The sequence below is a fragment of the Balaenoptera physalus genome (genome assembly GCF_965194825.1).
Source record: "Balaenoptera physalus genome assembly, chromosome: X".
Lineage (NCBI taxonomy): Eukaryota > Metazoa > Chordata > Mammalia > Artiodactyla > Balaenopteridae > Balaenoptera > Balaenoptera physalus.
The window spans coordinates 142,474,902-142,500,348 of record NC_138903.1 but is presented as its reverse complement, the minus strand read 5'-3'; positions in this window follow the sequence as shown (position 1 = coordinate 142,500,348).

The window sequence follows — 25,447 nt, the reverse complement described above, 5'->3', positions numbered from 1 at the left end:
AGGGTAGCCTAGGGTTAGGGTTAGGCTTAGGGTTAGGCTTAGGGTACGGCTTAGGGTACGGGTTCGGGGAAGGGTTCGGGAACGGCGTAGTGTATGGGTTAGGGTTAGGGTTAGGGTTAGTGTTAGGGTTAGGGATCGGTTTAGGGTACGGGTTAGGATTAGGGTACATGTTAGGGTTAGGGTAGGGGTTAGGGTTAGGGTACGCGTTAGGGTTAGGGTAGTAATTAAACCTATCCCACTCTCTAGATACACCTTAGCACGTAAAGGAATATTATTTGGGGGTCCAGCCATGGAGAAGAGTTTAGACACTAGGATAAGATAAGGAACACACCCATTATAAAGAAATCACATTAGGATTCTCTTTTTAAGCTGTTCCTTAAAACACTAGTGCTTAGGAAATCTATTGGAGGCAGAAGCTGTCAAGGGTAGCCTAGGGTTAGGGTTAGGCTTAGGGTACGGCTTAGGTTACGGCTTAGGGTACGGGTTCGGGGAGGGCTTCGGGTACGGCGTAGGGTATGGGTTAGGGTTAGGGTTAGTGTTAGGGTTAGGGCTCGGTTTAGGGTATTGGTTAGGAAGAGGGTACGTGTTAGGGTTAGGGTAGGGGTTAGGGTTAGGGTACGCGTTAGTGTTAGGGTAGTTATTAAACCTATCCCACTCTCTAGATACCCCTTAGCACGTAAAGGAATATTATTTGGAGGTCCAGCCATGGAGAAGAGTTTAGACACTAGGATAAGATAAGGAACACACCCATTATAAAGAAATCACATTAGGATTCTCTTTTTAAGCTGTTCCTTAAAACACTAGTGCTTAGGAAATCTATTGGAGGCAGAAGCAGTCAAGGGTAGCCTAGGGTTAGGGTTAGGCTTAGGGTACGGCTTAGGGTACGGCTTAGGGTACGGGTTCGGGGAGGGTTTCGGGTACGGCGTAGGATATGGGTTAGGGTTAGGGTTAGTGTTAGTGTTAGGGTTAGGGCTCGGTTTAGGGTATTGGTTAGGATTAGGGTACGTGTTAGGGTTAGGGTAGGGGTTAGGGTTAGGGTACGCGTTAGTGTTAGGGTAGTTATTAAACCTATCCCACTCTCTAGATACCCCTTAGCTCGTAAAGGAATATTATTTGGAGGTCCAGCCATGGAGAAGAGTTTAGACACTAGGATAAGATAAGGAACACACCCATTATAAAGAAATCACATTAGGATTCTCTTTTTAAGCTGTTCCTTAAAACACTAGTGCTTAGGAAATCTATTGGAGGCAGAAGCAGTCAAGGGTAGCCTAGGGTTAGGGTACGGCTTAGGGTACGGCTTAGGGTACGGGTTCGGGGAGGGCTTCGGGTACGGCGTAGGGTATGGGTTAGGGTTAGGGTTAGGGTTAGTGTTAGGTTTAGGGCTCGGTTTAGGGTATTGTTTAGGATTAGGGTACGTGTTAGGGTTAGGGTAGGGGTTAGGGTTAGGGTACGCGTTAGTGTTAGGGTACTTATTAAACCTATCCCACTCTCTAGATACCCCTTAGCACGTAAAGGAATATTATTTGGAGGTCCAGCCATGGAGAAGAGTTTAGACACTAGGATAAGATAAGGAACACACCCATTATAAAGAAATCACATTAGGATTCTCTTTTTAAGCTGTTCCTTAAAACACTAGTGCTTAGGAAATCTATTGGAGGCAGAAGCATTCAAGGGTAGCCTAGGGTTAGGGTTAGGCTTAGGGTTAGGCTTAGGGTACGGCTTAGGGTACGGGTTCGGGGAAGAGTTCGGGAACGGCGTAGTGTATGGGTTAGGGTTAGGGTTAGGGTTAGTGTTAGGGTTAGGGATCGGTTTAGGGTACGGGTTAGGATTAGGGTACATGTTAGGGTTAGGGTAGGGGTTAGGGTTAGGGTACGCGTTAGGGTTAGGGTAGTAATTAAACCTATCCCACTCTCTAGATACACCTTAGCACGTAAAGGAATATTATTTGGGGGTCCAGCCATGGAGAAGAGTTTAGACACTAGGATAAGATAAGGAACACACCCATTATAAAGAAATCACATTAGGATTCTCTTTTTAAGCTGTTCCTTAAAACACTAGTGCTTAGGAAATCTATTGGAGGCAGAAGCAGTCAAGGGTAGCCTAGTGTTAGGGTTATGCTTAGGGTACGGCTTAGGGTAAGGCTTAGGGTACGGGTTCGGGGAGGGCTTCTGGTACGGCGTAGGGTATGGGTTAGGGTTAGGGTTAGTGTTAGGGTTAGGGCTCGGTTTAGGGTATTGGTTAGTATTAGGGTATGTGTTAGGGTTAGGGTAGGGGTTAGAGTTAGGGTACGCGTTAGTGTTAGGGTAGTTATTAAACATAACCCACTCTCTAGATACCCCTTAGCACGTAAAGGAATATTATTTGGAGATCCAGCCATGGAGAAGAGTTTAGACACTAGGATAAGATAAGGAACACACCCATTATAAAGAAATCACATTAGGATTCTCTTTTTAAGCTGTTCCTTAAAACACTAGTGCTTAGGAAATCTATTGGAGGCAGAAGCAGTCAAGGGTAGCCGAGGGTTAGGGTTAGGCTTGGTGTTAGGCTTAGGGTACGGCTTAGGGTACGGGTTCGGGGAGGGGTTCGGGTACGGCGTAGGGTATGGGTTAGGGTTAGGGTTAGGGTTAGTGTTAGGGTTAGGGCTCCGTTTAGGGTACGTGTTAGGAGTAGGGTACATGTTAGGGTTAGGGTAGGGGTTAGGGTTAGGGTACGCGTTAGGGTTAGGGTACTTATTAAACCTATCCCACTCTCTAGATACACCTTAGCACGTAAGGGAATATTATTTGGGGGTCCAGCCATGGAGAAGAGTTTAGACACTAGGATAAGATAAGGAACACACCCATTATAAAGAAATCACAATAGGATTCTCTTTTTAAGCTGTTCCTTAAAACACTAGTGCTTAGGAAATCTATTGGAGGCAGAAGCAGTCAAGGGTAGCCTAGGGTTAGGGTACGGCTTAGGGTACGGCTTAGGGTACGGCTTAGGGTACGGGTTCGGGGAGGGCTTCGGGTAAGGCGTAGGGTATGGGTTAGGGTTAGGGTTAGGGTTAGTGTTAGGGTTAGGGCTCGGTTTAGGGTATTGGTTAGGATTAGGGTACGTGTTAGGGTTAGGGTAGGGTTTAGGGTTAGGGTACGCGTTAGTGTTAGGGTAGTTATTAAACCTATCCCAGTCTCTAGATACCCCTTAGCACGTATAGGAATATTATTTGGAGGTCCAGCCATGGAGAAGAGTTTAGACACTAGGATAAGATAAGGAACACACCCATTATAAAGAAATCACATTAGGATTCTCTTTTTAAGCTGTTCCTTAAAACACTAGTGCTTAGGAAATCTATTGGAGGCAGAAGCTGTCAAGGGTAGCCTAGGGTTAGGGTTAGGCTTAGGGTACGGCTTAGGTTACGGCTTAGGGTACGGGTTCGGGGAGGGCTTCGGGTACGGCGTAGGATATGGGTTAGGGTTAGGGTTAGTGTTAGGGTTAGGGCTCGGTTTAGGGTATTGGTTAGGAAGAGGGTACGTGTTAGGGTTAGGGTAGGGTTTAGGGTTAGGGTACGCGTTAGTGTTAGGGTAGTTATTAAACCTATCCCACTCTCTAGATACCCCTTAGCACGTAAAGGAATATTATTTGGAGGTCCAGCCATGGAGAAGAGTTTAGACACTAGGATAAGATAAGGAACACACCCATTATAAAGAAATCACATTAGGATTCTCTTTTTAAGCTGTTCCTTAAAACACTAGTGCTTAGGAAATCTATTGGAGGCAGAAGCAGTCAAGGGTAGCCTAGGGTTAGGGTTAGGCTTAGGGTACGGCTTAGGGTACGGCTTAGGGTACGGGTTCGGGGAGGGTTTCGGGTACGGCGTAGGATATGGGTTAGGGTTAGGGTTAGGGTTAGTGTTAGGGTTAGGGCTCGGTTTAGGGTATTGGTTAGGATTAGGGTACGTGTTAGGGTTAGGGTAGGGGTTAGGGTTAGGGTACGCGTTAGTGTTAGGGTAGTTATTAAACCTATCCCACTCTCTAGATACCCCTTAGCTCGTAAAGGAATATTATTTGGTGGTCCAGCCATGGAGAAGAGTTTAGACACTAGGATAAGATAAGGAACACACCCATTATAAAGAAATCACATTAGGATTCTCTTTTTAAGCTGTTCCTTAAAACACTAGTGCTTGGGAAATCTATTGGAGGCAGAAGCAGTCAAGGGTAGCCTAGGGTTAGGGTACGGCTTAGGGTACGGCTTAGGGTATGGGTTCGGGGAGGGCTTCGGGTACGGCGTAGGGTATGGGTTAGGGTTAGGGTTAGGGTTAGTGTTAGGTTTAGGGCTCGGTTTAGGGTATTGTTTAGGATTAGGGTACGTGTTAGGGTTAGGGTAGGGGTTAGGGTTAGGGTACGCGTTAGTGTTAGGGTAGTTATTAAACCTATCCCACTCTCTAGATACCCCTTAGCACGTAAAGGAATATTATTTGGAGGTCCAGCCATGGAGAAGAGTTTAGACACTAGGATAAGATAAGGAACACACCCATTATAAAGAAATCACATTAGGATTCTCTTTTTAAGCTGTTCCTTAAAACACTAGTGCTTAGGAAATCTATTGGAGGCAGAAGCATTCAAGGGTAGCCTAGGGTTAGGGTTAGGCTTAGGGTTAGGCTTAGGGTACGGCTTAGGGTACGGGTTCGGGGAAGGGTTCGGGAACGGCGTAGTGTATGGGTTAGGGTTAGGGTTAGGGTTAGTGTTAGGGTTAGGGATCGGTTTAGGGTACGGGTTAGGATTAGGGTACATGTTAGGGTTAGGGTAGGGGTTAGGGTTAGTGTACGCGTTAGGGTTAGGGTAGTAATTAAACCTATCCCACTCTCTAGATACACCTTAGCACGTAAAGGAATATTATTTGGGGGTCCAGCCATGGAGAAGAGTTTAGACACTAGGATAAGATAAGGAACACACCCATTATAAAGAAATCACATTAGGATTCTCTTTTTAAGCTGTTCCTTAAAACACTAGTGCTTAGGAAATCTATTGGAGGCAGAAGCAGTCAAGGGTAGCCTAGTGTTAGGGTTATGCTTAGGGTACGGCTTAGGGTAAGGCTTAGGGTACGGGTTCGGGGAGGGCTTCTGGTACGGCGTAGGGTATGGGTTAGGGTTAGGGTTAGTGTTAGGGTTAGGGCTCGGTTTAGGGTATTGGTTAGGATTAGGGTATGTGTTAGGGTTAGGGTAGGGGTTAGAGTTAGGGTACGCGTTAGTGTTAGGGTAGTTATTAAACATAACCCACTCTCTAGATACCCCTTAGCACGTAAAGGAATATTATTTGGAGATCCAGCCATGGAGAAGAGTTTAGACACTAGGATAAGATAAGGAACACACCCATTATAAAGATATCACATTAGGATTCTCTTTTTAAGCTGTTCCTTAAAACACTAGTGCTTAGGAAATCTATTGGAGGCAGAAGCAGTCAAGGGTAGCCGAGGGTTAGGGTTAGGCTTGGTGTTAGGCTTAGGGTACGGCTTAGGGTACGGGTTCGGGGAGGGGTTCGGGTACGGCGTAGGGTATGGGTTAGGGTTAGGGTTAGGGTTAGTGTTAGGGTTAGGGCTCCGTTTAGGGTACGTGTTAGGAGTAGGGTACATGTTAGGGTTAGGGTAGGGGTTAGGGTTAGGGTACGCGTTAGGGTTAGGGTACTTATTAAACCTATCCCACTCTCTAGATACACCTTAGCACGTAAAGGAATATTATTTGGGGGTCCAGCCATGGAGAAGAGTTTAGACACTAGGATAAGATAAGGAACACACCCATTATAAAGAAATCACAATAGGATTCTCTTTTTAAGCTGTTCCTTAAAACACTAGTGCTTAGGAAATCTATTGGAGGCAGAAGCAGTCAAGGGTAGCCTAGGGTTAGGGTACGGCTTAGGGTACGGCTTAGGGTACGGCTTAGGGTACGGGTTCGGGGAGGGCTTCGGGTACGGCGTAGGGTATGGGTTAGGGTTAGGGTTAGGGTTAGTGTTAGGGTTAGGGCTCGGTTTAGGGTATTGGTTAGGATTAGGGTACGTGTTAGGGTTAGGGTAGGGTTTAGGGTTAGGGTACGCGTTAGTGTTAGGGTAGTTATTAAACCTATCCCAGTCTCTAGATACCCCTTAGCACGTATAGGAATATTATTTGGAGGTCCAGCCATGGAGAAGAGTTTAGACACTAGGATAAGATAAGGAACACACCCATTATAAAGAAATCACATTAGGATTCTCTTTTTAAGCTGTTCCTTAAAACACTAGTGCTTAGGAAATCTATTGGAGGCAGAAGCTGTCAAGGGTAGCCTAGGGTTAGGGTTAGGCTTAGGGTACGGCTTAGGTTACGGCTTAGGGTACGGGTTCGGGGAGGGCTTCGGGTACGGCGTAGGGTATGGGTTAGGGTTAGGGTTAGTGTTAGGGTTAGGGCTCGGTTTAGGGTATTGGTTAGGAAGAGGGTACGTGTTAGGGTTAGGGTAGGGGTTAGGGTTAGGGTACGCGTTAGTGTTAGGGTAGTTATTAAACCTATCCCACTCTCTAGATACCCCTTAGCACGTAAAGGAATATTATTTGGAGGTCCAGCCATGGAGAAGAGTTTAGACACAAGGATAAGATAAGGAACACACCCATTATAAAGAAATCACATTAGGATTCTCTTTTTAAGCTGTTCCTTAAAACACTAGTGCTTAGGAAATCTATTGGAGGCAGAAGCAGTCATGGGTAGCCTAGGGTTAGGGTTAGGCTTAGGGTACGGCTTAGGGTACGGCTTAGGGTACGGGTTCGGGGAGGGTTTCGGGTACGGCGTAGGATATGGGTTAGGGTTAGGGTTAGGGTTAGTGTTAGGGTTAGGGCTCGGTTTAGGGTATTGGTTAGGATTAGGGTACGTGTTAGGGTTAGGGTAGGGGTTAGGGTTAGGGTACGCGTTAGTGTTAGGGTAGTTATTAAACCTATCCCACTCTCTAGATACCCCTTAGCTCGTAAAGGAATATTATTTGGAGGTCCAGCCATGGAGAAGAGTTTAGACACTAGGGTAAGATAAGGAACACAACCATTATAAAGAAATCACATTAGGATTCTCTTTTTAAGCTGTTCCTTAAAACACTAGTGCTTAGGAAATCTATTGGAGGCAGAAGCAGTCAAGGGTAGCCTAGGGTTAGGGTACGGCTTAGGGTACGGCTTAGGGTACGGGTTCGGGGAGGGCTTCGGGTACGGCGTAGGGTATGGGTTAGGGTTAGGGTTAGGGTTAGTGTTAGGTTTAGGGCTCGGTTTAGGGTATTGTTTAGGATTAGGGTACGTGTTAGGGTTAGGGTAGGGGTTAGGGTTAGGGTACGCGTTAGTGTTAGGGTAGTTATTAAACCTATCCCACTCTCTAGATACCCCTTAGCACGTAAAGGAATATTATTTGGAGGTCCAGCCATGGAGAAGAGTTTAGACACTAGGATAAGATAAGGAACACACCCATTATAAAGAAATCACATTAGGATTCTCTTTTTAAGCTGTTCCTTAAAACACTAGTGCTTAGGAAATCTATTGGAGGCAGAAGCATTCAAGGGTAGCCTAGGGTTAGGGTTAGGCTTAGGGTTAGGCTTAGGGTACGGCTTAGGGTACGGGTTCGGGGAAGGGTTCGGGAACGGCGTAGTGTATGGGTTAGGGTTAGGGTTAGGGTTAGTGTTAGGGTTAGGGATCGGTTTAGGGTACGGGTTAGGATTAGGGTACATGTTAGGGTTAGGGTAGGGGTTAGGGTTAGGGTACGCGTTAGGGTTAGGGTAGTAATTAAACCTATCCCACTCTCTAGATACACCTTAGCACGTAAAGGAATATTATTTGGGGGTCCAGCCATGGAGAAGAGTTTAGACACTAGGATAAGATAAGGAACACACCCATTATAAAGAAATCACATTAGGATTCTCTTTTTAAGCTGTTCCTTAAAACACTAGTGCTTAGGAAATCTATTGGAGGCAGAAGCAGTCAAGGGTAGCCTAGTGTTAGGGTTATGCTTAGGGTACGGCTTAGGGTAAGGCTTAGGGTACGGGTTCGGGGAGGGCTTCTGGTACGGCGTAGGGTATGGGTTAGGGTTAGGGTTAGTGTTAGGGTTAGGGCTCGGTTTAGGGTATTGGTTAGGATTAGGGTATGTGTTAGGGTTAGGGTAGGGGTTAGAGTTAGGGTACGCGTTAGTGTTAGGGTAGTTATTAAACATAACCCACTCTCTAGATACCCCTTAGCACGTAAAGGAATATTATTTGGAGATCCAGCCATGGAGAAGAGTTTAGACACTAGGATAAGATAAGGAACACACCCATTATAAAGAAATCACATTAGGATTCTCTTTTTAAGCTGTTCCTTAAAACACTAGTTCTTAGGAAATCTATTGGAGGCAGAAGCAGTCAAGGGTAGCCGAGGGTTAGGGTTAGGCTTGGTGTTAGGCTTAGGGTACGGCTTAGGGTACGGGTTCGGGGAGGGGTTCGGGTACGGCGTAGGGTATGGGTTAGGGTTAGGGTTAGGGTTAGTGTTAGGGTTAGGGCTCCGTTTAGGGTACGTGTTAGGAGTAGGGTACATGTTAGGGTTAGGGTAGGGGTTAGGGTTAGGGTACGCGTTAGGGTTAGGGTACTTATTAAACCTATCCCACTCTCTAGATACACCTTAGCACGTAAAGGAATATTATTTGGGGGTCCAGCCATGGAGAAGAGTTTAGACACTAGGATAAGATAAGGAACACACCCATTATAAAGAAATCACAATAGGATTCTCTTTTTAAGCTGTTCCTTAAAACACTAGTGCTTAGGAAATCTATTGGAGGCAGAAGCAGTCAAGGGTAGCCTAGGGTTAGGGTACGGCTTAGGGTACGGCTTAGGGTACGGCTTAGGGTACGGGTTCGGGGAGGGCTTCGGGTAAGGCGTAGGGTATGGGTTAGGGTTAGGGTTAGGGTTAGTGTTAGGGTTAGGGCTCGGTTTAGGGTATTGGTTAGGATTAGGGTACGTGTTAGGGTTAGGGTAGGGGTTAGGGTTAGGGTACGCGTTATTGTTAGGGTAGTTATTAAACCTATCCCAGTCTCTAGATACCCCTTAGCACGTATAGGAATATTATTTGGAGGTCCAGCCATGGAGAAGAGTTTAGACACTAGGATAAGATAAGGAACACACCCATTATAAAGAAATCACATTAGGATTCTCTTTTTAAGCTGTTCCTTAAAACACTAGTGCTTAGGAAATCTATTGGAGGCAGAAGCTGTCAAGGGTAGCCTAGGGTTAGGGTTAGGCTTAGGGTACGGCTTAGGTTACGGCTTAGGGTACGCGTTCGGGGAGGGCTTCGGGTACGGCGTAGGGTATGGATTAGGGTTAGGGTTAGTGTTAGGGTTAGGGCTCGGTTTAGGGTAATGGTTAGGAAGAGGGTACGTGTTAGGGTTAGGGTAGGGGTTAGGGTTAGGGTACGCGTTAGTGTTAGGGTAGTTATTAAACCTATCCCACTCTCTAGATACCCCTTAGCACGTAAAGGAATATTATTTGGAGGTCCAGCCATGGAGAAGAGTTTAGACACTAGGATAAGATAAGGAACACACCCATTATAAAGAAATCACATTAGGATTCTCTTTTTAAGCTGTTCCTTAAAACACTAGTGCTTAGGAAATCTATTGGAGGCAGAAGCAGTCAAGGGTAGCCTAGGGTTAGGGTTAGGCTTGGTGTTAGGCTTAGGGTACGGCTTAGGGTACGGGTTCGGGGAGGGGTTCGGGTACGGCGTAGGGTATGGGTTAGGGTTAGGGTTAGGGTTAGTGTTAGGGTTAGGGCTCCGTTTAGGGTACGTGTTAGGAGTAGGTTACATGTTAGGGTTAGGGTAGGGGTTAGGGTTAGGGTACGCGTTAGTGTTAGGGTAGTTATTAAACCTATCCCACTCTCTAGATACCCCTTAGCACGTAAAGGAATATTATTTGGAGGTCCAGCCATGGAGAAGAGTTTAGACACTAGGATAAGATAAGGACACACCCATTATAAAGAAATCACATTAGGATTCTCTTTTTAAGCTGTTCCTTAAAACACTAGTTCTTAGGAAATCTATTGGAGGCAGAAGCAGTCAAGGGTAGCCTAGGGTTAGGGTTAGGCTTAGGGTACGGCTTAGGGTACGGCTTAGGGTACGGGTTCGGGGAAGGGTTCGGGAATGGCGTAGGTTATGGGTTAGGGTTAGGGTTAGGGTTAGTGTTAGGGTTAGGGCTCGGTTTAGGTTACGGATTAGGATTAGGGTACATGTTAGGGTTAGGGTAGGGGTTAGGGTTAGGGTACGCGTTAGGGTTAGGGTAGTTATTAAACCTATCCCACTCTCTAGATACCCCTTAGCACGTAAAGGAATATTATTTGGAGTTCCAGCCATGGAGAAGAGTTTAGACACTAGGATAAGATAAGGAACACACCCATTATAAAGAAATCACATTAGGATTCTCTTTTTAAGCTGTTCCTTAAAACACTAGTTCTTAGGAAATCTATTGGAGGCAGAAGCAGTCAAGGGTAGCCTAGGGTTAGGGTTAGGCTTAGGGTACGGCTTAGGGTACGGCTTAGGGTACGGGTTCGGGGAGGGCTTCGGGTACGGCGTAGGATATGGGTTAGGGTTAGTGTTAGGGTTAGTGTTAGGGTTAGGGCTCGGTTTAGGGTATTGGATAGGATTAGGGTACGTGTTAGGGTTAGGGTAGGGGTTAGGGTTAGGGTACGCGTTAGTGTTAGGTTATTTATTAAACCTATCCCACTCTCTAGATACCCCTTAGCACGTAAAGGAATATTATTTGGAGGTCCAGCCATGGAGAAGAGTTTAGACACTAGGATAAGATAAGGAACACACCCATTATAAAGAAATCACATTAGGATTCTCTTTTTAAGCTGTTCCTTAAAACACTAGTGCTTAGGAAATCTATTGGAGGCAGAAGCATTCAAGGGTAGCCTAGGGTTAGGGTTAGGCTTAGGGTTAGGCTTAGGGTACGGCTTAGGGTACGGGTTTGGGGAGGGGTTCGGGAACGGCGTAGGTTTTGGGTTAGGGTTAGGGTTAGGGTTAGTGTTAGGGTTAGGGCTCGGTTTAGGGTACGGGTTAGGATTCGGGTACATGTTAGGGTTAGGGTAGGGGTAGGGTTAGGGTACGCGTTAGGGTTAGGGTAGTTATTAAACCTATCCCACTCTCTAGATACACCTTAGCACGTAAAGGAATATTATTTGGGGGTCCAGCCATGGAGAAGAGTTTAGACACTAGGATAAGATAAGGAACACACCCATTATAAAGAAATCACATTAGGATTCTCTTTTTAAGCTGTTCCTTAAAACACTAGTGCTTAGGAAATCTATTGGAGGCAGAAGCAGTCAAGGGAAGCCTAGGGTTAGGGTTAGGCTTAGGGTACGGCTTAGGGTAAGGCTTAGGGTACGGGTTGGGGAGGGCTTTGGTACGGCGTAGGGTATGGGTTAGGGTTAGGGTTAGTGTTAGGGTTAGGGCTCGGTTTAGGGTATTGGTTAGGATTAGGGTACGTGTTAGGATTAGGGTAGGGGTTAGCGTTAGGGTACGCGATAGTGTTAGGGTAGTTATTAAACCTAACCCAGTCTCTAGATACCCCTTAGCACGTAAAGGAATATTATTTGGAGGTCCAGCTATGGAGAAGAGTTTAGACACTAGGATAAGATAAGGAACACACCCATTATAAAGAAATCACATTAGGATTCTCTTTTTAAGCTGTTCCTTAAAACACTAGTGCTTAGGAAATCTATTGGAGGCAGAAGCATTCAAGGGTAGCCTAGGGTTAGGGTTAGGCATAGGGTTAGGCTTAGGGTACGGCTTAGGGTACGGGTTCGGGGAGGGGTTCGGGAACGGCGTAGGGTATGGGTTAGGGTTAGGGTTAGTGTTAGGGTTAGGGCTCGGTTTAGGGTACGGTTTAGGATTAGGGTACATGTTAGGGTTAGGGTAGGTGTTAGGGTTAGGGTACGCGTTAGGGTTAGGGTAGTTATTAAACCTATCCCACTCTCTAGAGACACCTTAGCACGTAAAGGAATATTATTTGGGGGTCCAGCCATGGAGAAGAGTTTAGACACTAGGATAAGATAAGGAACACACCCATTATAAAGAAATCATATTAGGATTCTCTTTTTAAGCTGTTCCTTAAAACACTAGTGCTTAGGAAATCTATTGGAGGCAGAAGCAGTCAAGGGTAGCCTAGGGTTAGGGTTAGGCTTAGGGTACGGCTTAGGGTACGGCTTAGGGTACGGGTTCGGGGAGGGCTTCGGGTACGGCGTAGGGTATGGGTTAGAGTTAGGGTTAGGGTTAGTGTTAGGGTTAGGGCTCGGTTTAGGGTATTGGTTAGGATTAGGGTACGTGTTAGTGTTAGGGTAGGGGTTAGGGTTAGGGTACGCGTTAGTGTTAGGGTAGTTATTAAACCTATCCCACTCTCTAGATACCCCTTAGCACGTAAAGGAATATTATTTGGAGGTCCAGCCATGGAGAAGAGTTTAGACACTAGGATAAGATAAGGAACACACCCATTATAAAGAAATCACATTAGGATTCTCTTTTTAAGCTGTTCCTTAAAACACTAGTGCTTAGGAAATCTATTCGAGGCAGAAGCAGTCAAGGGTAGCCTAGGTTTAGGGTTAGGCTTAGGGTACGGCTTAGGGTACGGCTTAGGGTACGGGTTCGGGGAGGGCTTCGGGTACGGCGTAGGGTATGGGTTAGGGTTAGTGTTAGGGTTAGTGTTAGGGTTAGGGCTCGGTTTAGGGTATTGGTTAGGATTAGGGTACGTGTTAGGGTTAGGGTAGGGGTTAGGGTTAGTGTACGCGTTAGTGTTAGGGTAGTTATTAAACCTATCCCACTCTCTAGATACCCCTTAGCACGTATAGGAATATTATTTGGAGGTCCAGCCATGGAGAAGAGTTTAGACACTAGGATAAGATAAGGACACACCCATTATAAAGAAATCACATTAGGATTCTCTTTTTAAGCTGTTCCTTAAAACACTAGTGCTTAGGAAATCTATTGGAGGCAGAAGCATTCAAGAGTAGCCTAGGGTTAGGGTTAGGCTTAGGGTACGGCTTAGGGTACGGCTTAGGGTACGGGTTCGGGGAAGGGTTCGGGAACGGCGTAGGGTATGGGTTAGGGTTAGGGTTAGGGTTAGTGTTAGGGTTAGGGCTCGGTTTAGGTTACGGATTAGGATTAGGGTACATGTTAGGGTTAGGGTAGGGGTTAGGGTTAGGGTACGCGTTAGGGTTAGGGTAGTTATTAAACCTATCCCACTCTCTAGATACCCCTTAGCACGTAAAGGAATATTATTTGGAGTTCCAGCCATGGAGAAGAGTTTAGACACTAGGATAAGATAAGGAACACACCCATTATAAAGAAATCACATTAGGATTCTCTTTTTAAGCTGTTCCTTAAAACACTAGTGCTTAGGAAATCTATTGGAGGCAGAAGCATTCAAGGGTAGCCTAGGGTTAGGGTTAGGCTTAGGGTTAGGCTTAGGGTACGGCTTAGGGTACGGGTTTGGGGAGGGGTTCGGGAACGGCGTAGGTTTTGGGTTAGGGTTAGGGTTAGGGTTAGTGTTAGGGTTAGGGCTCGGTTTAGGGTACGGGTTAGGATTCGGGTACATGTTAGGGTTAGGGTAGGGGTAGGGTTAGGGTACGCGTTAGGGTTAGGGTAGTTATTAAACCTATCCCACTCTCTAGATACACCTTAGCACGTAAAGGAATATTATTTGGGGGTCCAGCCATGGAGAAGAGTTTAGACACTAGGATAAGATAAGGAACACACCCATTATAAAGAAATCACATTAGGATTCTCTTTTTAAGATGTTCCTTAAAACACTAGTGCTTAGGAAATCTATTGGAGGCAGAAGCAGTCAAGGGAAGCCTAGGGTTAGGGTTAGGCTTAGGGTACGGCTTAGGGTACGGGTTGGGGAGGGCTTTGGTACGGCGTAGGGTATGGGTTAGGGTTAGGGTTAGTGTTAGGGTTAGGGCTCGGTTTAGGGTATTGGTTAGGATTAGGGTACGTGTTAGGATTAGGGTAGGGGTTAGCGTTAGGGTACGCGATAGTGTTAGGGTAGTTATTAAACCTAACCCAGTCTCTAGATACCCCTTAGCACGTAAAGGAATATTATTTGGAGGTCCAGCCATGGAGAAGAGTTTAGACACTAGGATAAGATAAGGAACACACCCATTATAAAGAAATCACATTAGGATTCTCTTTTTAAGCTGTTCCTTAAAACACTAGTGCTTAGGAAATCTATTGGAGGCAGAAGCAGTCAAGGGTAGCCTAGTGTTAGGGTTATGCTTAGGGTACGGCTTAGGGTAAGGCTTAGGGTACGGGTTCGGGGAGGGCTTCTGGTACGGCGTAGGGTATGGGTTAGGGTTAGGGTTAGTGTTAGGGTTAGGGCTCGGTTTAGGGTATTGGTTAGGATTAGGGTATGTGTTAGGGTTAGGGTAGGGGTTAGAGTTAGGGTACGCGTTAGTGTTAGGGTAGTTATTAAACATAACCCACTCTCTAGATACCCCTTAGCACGTAAAGGAATATTATTTGGAGATCCAGCCATGGAGAAGAGTTTAGACACTAGGATAAGATAAGGAACACACCCATTATAAAGAAATCACATTAGGATTCTCTTTTTAAGCTGTTCCTTAAAACACTAGTGCTTAGGAAATCTATTGGAGGCAGAAGCAGTCAAGGGTAGCCGAGGGTTAGGGTTAGGCTTGGTGTTAGGCTTAGGGTACGGCTTAGGGTACGGGTTCGGGGAGGGGTTCGGGTACGGCGTAGGGTATGGGTTAGGGTTAGGGTTAGGGTTAGTGTTAGGGTTAGGGCTCCGTTTAGGGTACGTGTTAGGAGTAGGGTACATGTTAGGGTTAGGGTAGGGGTTAGGGTTAGGGTACGCGTTAGGGTTAGGGTACTTATTAAACCTATCCCACTCTCTAGATACACCTTAGCACGTAAAGGAATATTATTTGGGGGTCCAGCCATGGAGAAGAGTTTAGACACTAGGATAAGATAAGGAACACACCCATTATAAAGAAATCACAATAGGATTCTCTTTTTAAGCTGTTCCTTAAAACACTAGTGCTTAGGAAATCTATTGGAGGCAGAAGCAGTCAAGGGTAGCCTAGGGTTAGGGTACGGCTTAGGGTACGGCTTAGGGTACGGCTTAGGGTACGGGTTCGGGGAGGGCTTCGGGTAAGGCGTAGGGTATGGGTTAGGGTTAGGGTTAGGGTTAGTGTTAGGGTTAGGGCTCGGTTTAGGGTATTGGTTAGGATTAGGGTACGTGTTAGGGTTAGGGTAGGGGTTAGGGTTAGGGTACGCGTTAGTGTTAGGGTAGTTATTAAACCTATCCCAGTCTCTAGATACCCCTTAGCACGTATAGGAATATTATTTGGAGGTCCAGCCATGGAGAAGAGTTTAGACACTAGGATAAGATAAGGAACACACCCATTATAAAGAAATCACATTAGGATTCTCTTTTTAAGCTGTTCCTTAAAACACTAGTGCTTAGGAAATCTATTGGAGGCAGAAGCTGTCAAGGGTAGCCTAGGGATAGGGTTAGGCTTAGGGTACGGCTTAGGTTACGGCTTAGGGTACGCGTTCGGGGAGGGCTTCGGGTACGGCGTAGGGTATGGATTAGGGTTAGGGTTAGTGTTAGGGTTAGGGCTCGGTTTAGGGTAATGGTTAGGAAGAGGGTACGTGTTAGGGTTAGGGTAGGGGTTAGGGTTAGGGTACGCGTTAGTGTTAGGGTAGTTATTAAACCTATCCCACTCTCTAGATACCCCTTAGCACGTAAAGGAATATTATTTGGAGGTCCAGCCATGGAGAAGAGTTTAGACACTAGGATAAGATAAGGAACACACCCATTATAAAGAAATCACATTAGGATTCTCTTTTTAAGCTGTTCCTTAAAACACTAGTGCTTAGGAAATCTATTGGAGGCAGAAGCAGTCAAGGGTAGCCTAGGGTTAGGGTTAGGCTTGGTGTTAGGCTTAGGGTACGGCTTAGGGTACGGGTTCGGGGAGGGGTTCGGGTACGGCGTAGGGTATGGGTTAGGGTTAGGGTTAGGGTTAGTGTTAGGGTTAGGGCTCCGTTTAGGGTACGTGTTAGGAGTAGGTTACATGTTAGGGTTAGGGTAGGGGTTAGGGTTAGGGTACGCGTTAGTGTTAGGGTAGTTATTAAACCTATCCCACTCTCTAGATACCCCTTAGCACGTAAAGGAATATTATTTGGAGGTCCAGCCATGGAGAAGAGTTTAGACACTAGGATAAGATAAGGAACACACCCATTATAAAGAAATCACATTAGGATTCTCTTTTTAAGCTGTTCCTTAAAACACTAGTTCTTAGGAAATCTATTGGAGGCAGAAGCAGTCAAGGGTAGCCTAGGGTTAGGGTTAGGCTTAGGGTACGGCTTAGGGTACGGCTTAGGGTACGGGTTCGGGGAGGGCTTCGGGTACGGCGTAGGATATGGGTTAGGGTTAGTGTTAGGGTTAGGGCTCGGTTTAGGGTATTGGATAGGATTAGGGTACGTGTTAGGGTTAGGGTAGGGGTTAGGGTTAGGGTACGCGTTAGTGTTAGGTTATTTATTAAACCTATCCCACTCTCTAGATACCCCTTAGCATGTAAAGGAATATTATTTGGAGGTCCAGCCATGGAGAAGAGTTTAGACACTAGGATAAGATAAGGAACACACCCATTATAAAGAAATCACATTAGGATTCTCTTTTTAAGCTGTTCCTTAAAACACTAGTGCTTAGGAAATCTATTGGAGGCAGAAGCATTCAAGGGTAGCCTAGGGTTAGGGTTAGGCTTAGGGTTAGGCTTAGGGTACGGCTTAGGGTACGGGTTTGGGGAGGGGTTCGGGAACGGCGTAGGTTTTGGGTTAGGGTTAGGGTTAGGGTTAGTGTTAGGGTTAGGGCTCGGTTTAGGGTACGGGTTAGGATTCGGGTACATGTTAGGGTTAGGGTAGGGGTAGGGTTAGGGTACGCGTTAGGGTTAGGGTAGTTATTAAACCTATCCCACTCTCTAGATACACCTTAGCACGTAAAGGAATATTATTTGGGGGTCCAGCCATGGAGAAGAGTTTAGACACTAGGATAAGATAAGGAACACACCCATTATAAAGAAATCACATTAGGATTCTCTTTTTAAGCTGTTCCTTAAAACACTAGTGCTTAGGAAATCTATTGGAGGCAGAAGCAGTCAAGGGAAGCCTAGGGTTAGGGTTAGGCTTAGGGTACGGCTTAGGGTAAGGCTTAGGGTACGGGTTGGGGAGGGCTTTGGTACGGCGTAGGGTATGGGTTAGGGTTAGGGTTAGTGTTAGGGTTAGGGCTCGGTTTAGGGTATTGGTTAGGATTAGGGTACGTGTTAGGATTAGGGTAGGGGTTAGCGTTAGGGTACGCGATAGTGTTAGGGTAGTTATTAAACCTAACCCAGTCTCTAGATACCCCTTAGCACGTATAGGAATATTATTTGGAGGTCCAGCCATGGAGAAGAGTTTAGACACTAGGATAAGATAAGGACACACCCATTATAAAGAAATCACATTAGGATTCTCTTTTTAAGCTGTTCCTTAAAACACTAGTGCTTAGGAAATCTATTGGAGGCAGAAGCATTCAAGAGTAGCCTAGGGTTAGGGTTAGGCTTAGGGTACGGCTTAGGGTACGGCTTAGGGTACGGGTTCGGGGAAGGGTTCGGGAACGGCGTAGGGTATGGGTTAGGGTTAGGGTTAGGGTTAGTGTTAGGGTTAGGGCTCGGTTTAGGTTACGGATTAGGATTAGGGTACATGTTAGGGTTAGGGTAGGGGTTAGGGTTAGGGTACGCGTTAGGGTTAGGGTAGTTATTAAACCTATCCCACTCTCTAGATACCCCTTAGCACGTAAAGGAATATTATTTGGAGTTCCAGCCATGGAGAAGAGTTTAGACACTAGGATAAGATAAGGAACACACCCATTATAAAGAAATCACATTAGGATTCTCTTTTTAAGCTGTTCCTTAAAACACTAGTGCTTAGGAAATCTATTGGAGGCAGAAGCATTCAAGGGTAGCCTAGGGTTAGGGTTAGGCTTAGGGTTAGGCTTAGGGTACGGCTTAGGGTACGGGTTTGGGGAGGGGTTCGGGAACGGCGTAGGTTTTGGGTTAGGGTTAGGGTTAGGGTTAGTGTTAGGGTTAGGGCTCGGTTTAGGGTACGGGTTAGGATTCGGGTACATGTTAGGGTTAGGGTAGGGGTAGGGTTAGGGTACGCGTTAGGGTTAGGGTAGTTATTAAACCTATCCCACTCTCTAGATACACCTTAGCACGTAAAGGAATATTATTTGGGGGTCCAGCCATGGAGAAGAGTTTAGACACTAGGATAAGATAAGGAACACACCCATTATAAAGAAATCACATTAGGATTCTCTTTTTAAGATGTTCCTTAAAACACTAGTGCTTAGGAAATCTATTGGAGGCAGAAGCAGTCAAGGGAAGCCTAGGGTTAGGGTTAGGCTTAGGGTACGGCTTAGGGTACGGGTTGGGGAGGGCTTTGGTACGGCGTAGGGTATGGGTTAGGGTTAGGGTTAGTGTTAGGGTTAGGGCTCGGTTTAGGGTATTGGTTAGGATTAGGGTACGTGTTAGGATTAGGGTAGGGGTTAGCGTTAGGGTACGCGATAGTGTTAGGGTAGTTATTAAACCTAACCCAGTCTCTAGATACCCCTTAGCACGTAAAGGAATATTATTTGGAGGTCCAGCCATGGAGAAGAGTTTAGACACTAGGATAAGATAAGGAACACACCCATTATAAAGAAATCACATTAGGATTCTCTTTTTAAGCTGTTCCTTAAAACACTAGTGCTTAGGAAATCTATTGGAGGCAGAAGCAGTCAAGGGTAGCCTAGTGTTAGGGTTATGCTTAGGGTACGGCTTAGGGTAAGGCTTAGGGTACGGGTTCGGGGAGGGCTTCTGGTACGGCGTAGGGTATGGGTTAGGGTTAGGGTTAGTGTTAGGGTTAGGGCTCGGTTTAGGGTATTGGTTAGGATTAGGGTATGTGTTAGGGTTAGGGTAGGGGTTAGAGTTAGGGTACGCGTTAGTGTTAGGGTAGTTATTAAACATAACCCACTCTCTAGATACCCCTTAGCACGTAAAGGAATATTATTTGGAGATCCAGCCATGGAGAAGAGTTTAGACACTAGGATAAGATAAGGAACACACCCATTATAAAGAAATCACATTAGGATTCTCTTTTTAAGCTGTTCCTTAAAACACTAGTGCTTAGGAAATCTATTGGAGGCAGAAGCAGTCAAGGGTAGCCGAGGGTTAGGGTTAGGCTTGGTGTTAGGCTTAGGGTACGGCTTAGGGTACGGGTTCGGGGAGGGGTTCGGGTACGGCGTAGTGTATGGGTTAGGGTTAGGGTTAGGGTTAGTGTTAGGGTTAGGGCTCCGTTTAGGGTACGTGTTAGGAGTAGGGTACATGTTAGGGTTAGGGTAGGGGTTAGGGTTAGGGTACGCGTTAGGGTTAGGGTACTTATTAAACCTATCCCACTCTCTAGATACACCTTAGCACGTAAAGGAATATTATTTGGGGGTCCAGCCATGGAGAAGAGTTTAGACACTAGGATAAGATAAGGAACACACCCATTATAAAGAAATCACAATAGGATTCTCTTTTTAAGCTGTTCCTTAAAACACTAGTGCTTAGGAAATCTATTGGAGGCAGAAGCAGTCAAGGGTAGCCTAGGGTTAGGGTACGGCTTAGGGTACGGCTTAGGGTACGGCTTAGGGTACGGGTTCGGGGAGGGCTTCGGGTAAGGCGTAGGGTATGGGTTAGGGTTAGGGTTAGGGTTAGTGTTAGGGTTAGGGCTCGGTTTAGGGTATTGGTTAGGATTAGGGTACGTGTTAGGGTTAGGGTAGGGTTTAGGGTTAGGGTACGCGTTAGTGTTAGGGTAGTTATTAAACCTATCCCAGTCTCTAGATACCCCTTATCACGTATAGGAATATTATTTGGAGGTCCAGCCATGGAGAAGAGTTTAGACACTAGGATAAGATAAGGACACACCCATTATAAAGAAATCACATTAGGATTCTCTTTTTAAGCTGTTCCTTAAAACACTAGTTCTTAGGAAATCTATTGGAGGCAGAAGCAGTCAAGGGTAGCCTAGGGTTAGGGTTAGGCTTAGGGTACGGCTTAGGGTACGGCTTAGGGTACGGGTTCGGGGAAGGGTTCGGGAATGGCGTAGGTTATGGGTTAGGGTTAGGGTTAGGGTTAGTGTTAGGGTTAGGGCTCGGTTTAGGTTACGGATTAGGATTAGGGTACATGTTAGGGTTAGGGTAGGGGTTAGGGTTAGGGTACGCGTTAGGGTTAGGGTAGTTATTAAACCTATCCCACTCTCTAGATACCCCTTAGCACGTAAAGGAATATTATTTGGAGTTCCAGCCATGGAGAAGAGTTTAGACACTAGGATAAGATAAGGAACACACCCATTATAAAGAAATCACATTAGGATTCTCTTTTTAAGCTGTTCCTTAAAACACTAGTTCTTAGGAAATCTATTGGAGGCAGAAGCAGTCAAGGGTAGCCTAGGGTTAGGGTTAGGCTTAGGGTACGGCTTAGGGTACGGCTTAGGGTACGGGTTCGGGGAGGGCTTCGGGTACGGCGTAGGATATGGGTTAGGGTTAGTGTTAGGGTTAGTGTTAGGGTTAGGGCTCGGTTTAGGGTATTGGATAGGATTAGGGTACGTGTTAGGGTTAGGGTAGGGGTTAGGGTTAGGGTACGCGTTAGTGTTAGGTTATTTATTAAACCTATCCCACTCTCTTGATACCCCTTAGCACGTAAAGGAATATTATTTGGAGGTCCAGCCATGGAGAAGAGTTTAGACACTAGGATAAGATAAGGAACACACCCATTATAAAGAAATCACATTAGGATTCTCTTTTTAAGCTGTTCCTTAAAACACTAGTGCTTAGGAAATCTATTGGAGGCAGAAGCATTCAAGGGTAGCCTAGGGTTAGGGTTAGGCTTAGGGTACGGCTTAGGGTACGGCTTAGGGTACGGGTTCGGGGAGGGTTTCGGGTACGGCGTAGGATATGGGTTAGGGTTAGGGTTAGGGTTAGTGTTAGGGTTAGGGCTCGGTTTAGGGTATTGGTTAGGATTAGGGTACGTGTTAGGGTTAGGGTAGGGGTTAGGGTTAGGGTACGCGTTAGTGTTAGGGTAGTTATTAAACCTATCCCACTCTCTAGATACCCCTTAGCTCGTAAAGGAATATTATTTGGTGGTCCAGCCATGGAGAAGAGTTTAGACACTAGGATAAGATAAGGAACACACCCATTATAAAGAAATCACATTAGGATTCTCTTTTTAAGCTGTTCCTTAAAACACTAGTGCTTAGGAAATCTATTGGAGGCAGAAGCAGTCAAGGGTAGCCTAGGGTTAGGGTACGGCTTAGGGTACGGCTTAGGGTATGGGTTCGGGGAGGGCTTCGGGTACGGCGTAGGGTATGGGTTAGGGTTAGGGTTAGGGTTAGTGTTAGGTTTAGGGCTCGGTTTAGGGTATTGTTTAGGATTAGGGTACGTGTTAGGGTTAGGGTAGGGGTTAGGGTTAGGGTACGCGTTAGTGTTAGGGTAGTTATTAAACCTATCCCACTCTCTAGATACCCCTTAGCACGTAAAGGAATATTATTTGGAGGTCCAGCCATGGAGAAGAGTTTAGACACTAGGATAAGATAAGGAACACACCCATTATAAAGAAATCACATTAGGATTCTCTTTTTAAGCTGTTCCTTAAAACACTAGTGCTTAGGAAATCTATTGGAGGCAGAAGCATTCAAGGGTAGCCTAGGGTTAGGGTTAGGCTTAGGGTTAGGCTTAGGGTACGGCTTAGGGTACGGGTTCGGGGAAGGGTTCGGGAACGGCGTAGTGTATGGGTTAGGGTTAGGGTTAGGGTTAGTGTTAGGTTTAGGGATCGGTTTAGGGTACGGGTTAGGATTAGGGTACATGTTAGGGTTAGGGTAGGGGTTAGGGTTAGGGTACGCGTTAGGGTTAGGGTAGTAATTAAACCTATCCCACTCTCTAGATACACCTTAGCACGTAAAGGAATATTATTTGGGGGTCCAGCCATGGAGAAGAGTTTAGACACTAGGATAAGATAAGGAACACACCCATTATAAAGAAATCACATTAGGATTCTCTTTTTAAGCTGTTCCTTAAAACACTAGTGCTTAGGAAATCTATTGGAGGCAGAAGCAGTCAAGGGTAGCCTAGTGTTAGGGTTATGCTTAGGGTACGGCTTAGGGTAAGGCTTAGGGTACGGGTTCGGGGAGGGCTTCTGGTACGGCGTAGGGTATGGGTTAGGGTTAGGGTTAGTGTTAGGGTTAGGGCTCGGTTTAGGGTATTGGTTAGGATTAGGGTATGTGTTAGGGTTAGGGTAGGGGTTAGAGTTAGGGTACGCGTTAGTGTTAGGGTAGTTATTAAACATAACCCACTCTCTAGATACCCCTTAGCACGTAAAGGAATATTATTTGGAGATCCAGCCATGGAGAAGAGTTTAGACACTAGGATAAGATAAGGAACACACCCATTATAAAGATATCACATTAGGATTCTCTTTTTAAGCTGTTCCTTAAAACACTAGTGCTTAGGAAATCTATTGGAGGCAGAAGCAGTCAAGGGTAGCCGAGGGTTAGGGTTAGGCTTGGTGTTAGGCTTAGGGTACGGCTTAGGGTACGGGTTCGGGGAGGGGTTCGGGTACGGCGTAGGGTATGGGTTAGGGTTAGGGTTAGGGTTAGTGTTAGGGTTAGGGCTCCGTTTAGGGTACGTGTTAGGAGTAGGGTACATGTTAGGGTTAGGGTAGGGGTTAGGGTTAGGGTACGCGTTAGGGTTAGGGTACTTATTAAACCTATCCCACTCTCTAGATACACCTTAGCACGTAAAGGAATATTATTTGGGGGTCCAGCCATGGAGAAGAGTTTAGACACTAGGATAAGATAAGGAACACACCCATTATAAAGAAATCACAATAGGATTCTCTTTTTAAGCTGTTCCTTAAAACACTAGTGCTTAGGAAATCTATTGGAGGCAGAAGCAGTCAAGGGTAGCCTAGGGTTAGGGTACGGCTTAGGGTACGGCTTAGGGTACGGCTTAGGGTACGGGTTCGGGGAGGGCTTCGGGTACGGCGTAGGGTATGGGTTAGGGTTAGGGTTAGGGTTAGTGTTAGGGTTAGGGCTCGGTTTAGGGTATTGGTTAGGATTAGGGTACGTGTTAGGGTTAGGGTAGGGTTTAGGGTTAGGGTACGCGTTAGTGTTAGGGTAGTTATTAAACCTATCCCAGTCTCTAGATACCCCTTAGCACGTATAGGAATATTATTTGGAGGTCCAGCCATGGAGAAGAGTTTAGACACTAGGATAAGATAAGGAACACACCCATTATAAAGAAATCACATTAGGATTCTCTTTTTAAGCTGTTCCTTAAAACACTAGTGCTTAGGAAATCTATTGGAGGCAGAAGCTGTCAAGGGTAGCCTAGGGTTAGGGTTAGGCTTAGGGTACGGCTTAGGTTACGGCTTAGGGTACGGGTTCGGGGAGGGCTTCGGGTACGGCGTAGGGTATGGGTTAGGGTTAGGGTTAGTGTTAGGGTTAGGGCTCGGTTTAGGGTATTGGTTAGGAAGAGGGTACGTGTTAGGGTTAGGGTAGGGGTTAGGGTTAGGGTACGCGTTAGTGTTAGGGTAGTTATTAAACCTATCCCACTCTCTAGTTACCCCTTAGCACGTAAAGGAATATTATTTGGAGGTCCAGCCATGGAGAAGAGTTTAGACACAAGGATAAGATAAGGAACACACCCATTATAAAGAAATCACATTAGGATTCTCTTTTTAAGCTGTTCCTTAAAACACTAGTGCTTAGGAAATCTATTGGAGGCAGAAGCAGTCATGGGTAGCCTAGGGTTAGGGTTAGGCTTAGGGTACGGCTTAGGGTACGGCTTAGGGTACGGGTTCGGGGAGGGTTTCGGGTACGGCGTAGGATATGGGTTAGGGTTAGGGTTAGGGTTAGTGTTAGGGTTAGGGCTCGGTTTAGGGTATTGGTTAGGATTAGGGTACGTGTTAGGGTTAGGGTAGGGGTTAGGGTTAGGGTACGCGTTAGTGTTAGGGTAGTTATTAAACCTATCCCACTCTCTAGATACCCCTTAGCTCGTAAAGGAATATTATTTGGAGGTCCAGCCATGGAGAAGAGTTTAGACACTAGGATAAGATAAGGAACACACCCATTATAAAGAAATCACATTAGGATTCTCTTTTTAAGCTGTTCCTTAAAACACTAGTGCTTAGGAAATCTATTGGAGGCAGAAGCAGTCAAGGGTAGCCTAGGGTTAGGGTACGGCTTAGGGTACGGCTTAGGGTACGGGTTCGGGGAGGGCTTCGGGTACGGCGTAGGGTATGGGTTAGGGTTAGGGTTAGGGTTAGTGTTAGGTTTAGGGCTCGGTTTAGGGTATTGTTTAGGATTAGGGTACGTGTTAGGGTTAGGGTAGGGGTTAGGGTTAGGGTACGCGTTAGTGTTAGGGTAGTTATTAAACCTATCCCACTCTCTAGATACCCCTTAGCACGTAAAGGAATATTATTTGGAGGTCCAGCCATGGAGAAGAGTTTAGACACTAGGATAAGATAAGGAACACACCCATTATAAAGAAATCACATTAGGATTCTCTTTTTAAGCTGTTCCTTAAAACACTAGTGCTTAGGAAATCTATTGGAGGCAGAAGCATTCAAGGGTAGCCTAGGGTTAGGGTTAGGCTTAGGGTTAGGCTTAGGGTACGGCTTAGGGTACGGGTTCGGGGAAGGGTTCGGGAACGGCGTAGTGTATGGGTTAGGGTTAGGGTTAGGGTTAGTGTTAGGGTTAGGGATCGGTTTAGGGTACGGGTTAGGATTAGGGTACATGTTAGGGTTAGGGTAGGGGTTAGGGTTAGGGTACGCGTTAGGGTTAGGGTAGTAATTAAACCTATCCCACTCTCTAGATACACCTTAGCACGTAAAGGAATATTATTTGGGGGTCCAGCCATGGAGAAGAGTTTAGACACTAGGATAAGATAAGGAACACACCCATTATAAAGAAATCACATTAGGATTCTCTTTTTAAGCTGTTCCTTAAAACACTAGTGCTTAGGAAATCTATTGGAGGCAGAAGCAGTCAAGGGTAGCCTAGTGTTAGGGTTATGCTTAGGGTACGGCTTAGGGTAAGGCTTAGGGTACGGGTTCGGGGAGGGCTTCTGGTACGGCGTAGGGTATGGGTTAGGGTTAGGGTTAGTGTTAGGGTTAGGGCTCGGTTTAGGGTATTGGTTAGGATTAGGGTATGTGTTAGGGTTAGGGTAGGGGTTAGAGTTAGGGTACGCGTTAGTGTTAGGGTAGTTATTAAACATAACCCACTCTCTAGATACCCCTTAGCACGTAAAGGAATATTATTTGGAGATCCAGCCATGGAGAAGAGTTTAGACACTAGGATAAGATAAGGAACACACCCATTATAAAGAAATC